Genomic DNA, 3952 nt, shown 5'->3' with positions numbered 1-3952 from the left:
GGAGCTTGCAGTGAGCTGAGATCCGGCCACTGCACTCCAGCCCGGGCGACAGAGCAAGACTCCGTCTCAAAAAAAAAAGAATGAGAATGAAATCCTGTCATTTGAAGCAACATGAATGAATCTGGAAGTGAACCTGGACCCTCACTCTAAGACTTGTAAGAGTTCCCAGCATGGTTTTGAATCAAAATTTATTTGTAACTTTTCACAGAACTGTAACCAAGTCCAAATCCATTTTGTTCACTACACGACGGCTCATATGCCAAGAGACAAGAAGTTAGAGCAAGAACAGTGACGACCCAGTAAACAGAGAAGATGGCAGACTAGTGTGAAATAAGCCAGGCACAGAAAGACAAATATAGCATGTTCTCATGCATATGTGGGAGTTAAATAAATTAATCACACGGTGGTAGAAGGGAGAATAGTGATTATCAGCGTCTGAGAATGGGAGAGGGGAAGGGGGATGAAGAGAAGTTGGTTAATGGATACAAAAATGCAGTTAGAAGGCACAAGTCCAAATGTTCGATAGCACAGTAGAGTGACTACAGTTATTAATAATGTATTGTATATTTCAAAATGTTTAAAAAAGATTTGAAATAAATGTTCTCAACATAAGGAAATGATAAATATTTGAGGTGATGGATACCCCAACTACCCTGATTGACATATTGCATGCATGTGTCAAAATATCACATGCATCCCATAAATATGTACAATTATTATGTATCAGTTTAAAAATTCTGGCAACTACTCTAGGAAATAAAAGAAAAAATTGTGAGTTTTTAAAAGGTAGAAAAACAAAGTACATAAATAGGATAAATGTTTAACAATGGAGAAGATTAGTTATAAATAAACAGAAAGTGTATTAGTCCATTTTCACACTGCTGATAAAGACATAACCCAAGATTGGGAAGAAAAAGAGGTTTAATGGACTTACAGTTCCACGTGGCTGAGGAGGCCTCATAATCATGGTGGAAAGGAGGAGCAAAGTCACATCTTATATGGATGGCAGTAGGCAAAAAGAGAGCTTGTGCAGGGAAATTCCCCCTCATATAAACATCAGATCTCATAAGACTTATTCACTTTCACAAGAAGGGCATGGGAAAGACATGCTCCCATGATTCAATTACCTCTCACCAGGTCCCTCCTACAACTCGTGGGAGTTCAAGATGAGATTTGGGTGGGGACACAGCCAAACCATATCATTCCGCCCCTGGCCCCTCCAAATCTCAAATGTCCTCACATTTCAAAACCAACCATGCCTTCCTAACAGTCTCCCAAAGTCTTAACTCATATCAGTATTAACTCAAAAGTCCACAGTCCAAAGTCTCACCTGAGAAAAGGCAAGTCCCTTCTACCTATGAGCCTGAAAAATAAAAAGCAAGTTAGTTACTTCCTAGATACAATACTTCCTGGATACAATGGGGGTATAGGCATTGGGTAGATACAGCTATTCCAAATGGGAGAAGTTGGCCAAAACAAAGGGGCTACAGGGCCCATGCAGGTCCAAAATTCAGTAGGGCAGTCAAATCTTAAAGCTCCAAAATGATCTCCTTTGACTCCATGTCTCACATCGAGGTCACACTGATGCAAGAGGTGGGTTCCCATGGTCTTGGGCAGTTCTGCCCCTGTAGCTTTGCAGGGTACAGACTCCCTCCCAGCTGCTTTCATGGGCTGGCATTGAGTGTCTGCAGCTTTTCCAGGCACACGGTGCAAACTGTCAGTGGATCTACCATTCTGGGGTCTGGAGGACGGTGGCCCTCTTCTCACAGCTCCACTAGGCAGTGCCACAGTAGCAACTCTGTATGGGGCTTCCAACCCCATATTTCCCTTCTGCACTGCCCTAGCAGAGGTTCTCCATGAGGATCGTACCCCTGCAGCAAACTTCTGCCTGGGCATCCAGGTGTTTCCATACATCCTCTGAAATCTAGGCAGAGGTTCCCAAACCCCAATTCTTGACTTCTGTGCACTTGCAGGCTCAACACCACTTGAAAGCTGCCAAAGCTTGCAGCTTGCACCCTCTGAAGCCTCTCAAGTGCAATAAAGAAGACGAGACAATTAAATTTCAGTTCTGTTCAATTCGGGGATGAAAGTAAGGATTTCTCCAGTGACAGCCAGTCAGTTTTGGGGTCACTGGATGTGGTAAATATCTATAAGACTCAGGCAGAAAATACACTGCTAAGAAAGAAGGCAAGGCACATCCAAAGTAATAAATCGAAGGAAGTAGCCACCATCTGAGGGCAATAGCATGTCAGGAAGAGCTATTGGAACTCAGAGTTGGATTCCATGGAAAATATGGAAATATTTCTTTACCAAAAGAGTTGTCCAGCAGGGGAAAGCAATTGTATCTTGAGAGTGGGGATTTCCATGATGTTGCCAATGGCCAAGCCAAGACCCTGAGGTAGCCACCCCAGTATTCACCTCTCTTTTCTTGTTGGCCACATCCATGTCCTTTACTGTCACATTCCTGCTCTAGCTCGCCCCTAAAACTATAATTCTAAAATAAGCAAATTAGTATAATTCATATTTAAATCAATCAGCATAGTCCCATTCCCTGCCATTGGTTGATTTTGTCAGGGCTTTGGGAATAGTTTTCCTTTCATATTCGGGAGGAATTTCAAAGGCAACCCCCTCTTCATGCACTCAAAGAAACAAGGAGACTTGGAGTTGTGGGCAGCCATAATTTAGCCACAAGGAGAACCAAGTTGAAATAAAGCAGACATCAAGAAAACATAGGCAGAAAGAAATCTAACTTTGGTGCCATTTTTGAGTCTCTGAATCAAATAGGTTCTAAACCCAGGTCTACTTTTATTGATTAGGCCAGAGGAATTTGACTTTTCTCTTACTTGTGATTTAGTATTTCTAACTGAAATACAAGCCCACTGGTCTTTTTTGGTAACAAAGACCCAAGTAGGAAATGAACACAAGGATTAGATAACTTTTTTTTTTTTTTTTTCTGAGATGGAGTTTCAGAAAACTGGAGTTCGCCCAGGCTGGAGTGGAGTGGTACTATCTCAGCTAACTGCAACCTCTGCCCCACCGGCTTCAAGTGATTCTCCTGCCTCAGCTTCCCAAGTAGCTGGGATTACAGGGGTGCACCATCACGCCCGACTAAGTTTTGTATTTTTAGTAGAGATGGGGTTTCACCATGTTGGCCAGGCTGCTCTTGAACTCCTGACCTCAAGTGATCCACCAGACCCGGCCTCCCACAGTGCTAGGTTTATAGGTGTGAGCCACCACACCCAGCCTGGACTACCATTCTTAATAACTTAAGAACCATCTTAACTCAGTAAAAATTTCAGGCTCCTTTTATCTTAAGGGCAGGGGAAAGAGCAAGGGGTTGGAATCAAGAAGTGAGCAATGGCTGCAGATATCTGGGCACCAGTGAGGGTCCGAGGAGGTTGGGAGCTGTTTTTTCCTTGGCCAGGTCACAATACTCCTATAAATCTTTAACAAAACATAGTTTGTTGTTTATATACTTCCCCTTTAATGCCAGAGTTAGTTTCAAAAACTGTATGATTGCCATTTTTGCATTTTATCTCAGTGCTCTAAAATTATCCTAACTACATGCAGGAATGGGTAAAGGCCCCTTAAACAAAAACGGAGTTAGTTATGTTAGTTCTTCTGCTATTTTACTGTTACATAACCAGAAGTAAAAAGAAAACAAACATGTATACAGTACGTAATAAATTATACAGACATTATGCTAAACACTTTTTAAAGTGTCCTCCACTTAATTCTCACATCTTCCTTATGAGATAAAATGGACCTTGCTTCTGGAATGTTTACTAAACATTATGAGTTTTTACATTTTCAACAAAGGTGGCAAGAACATACATTGGAGAAAGAACAATCTTTTCAATAAGTGATACTGGGGAAAAGTGGATATTCATCTGCAAAACAATGAAACTAGACCCCTATCTCTCACCACATACAAAAATAACTCAAAAATAAC

This window comes from Colobus angolensis, unplaced genomic scaffold (assembly GCF_000951035.1).
Source record: "Colobus angolensis palliatus isolate OR3802 unplaced genomic scaffold, Cang.pa_1.0 Scaffold159, whole genome shotgun sequence".
Lineage (NCBI taxonomy): Eukaryota > Metazoa > Chordata > Mammalia > Primates > Cercopithecidae > Colobus > Colobus angolensis.
Note: the sequence above shows the minus strand (reverse complement) of the source record.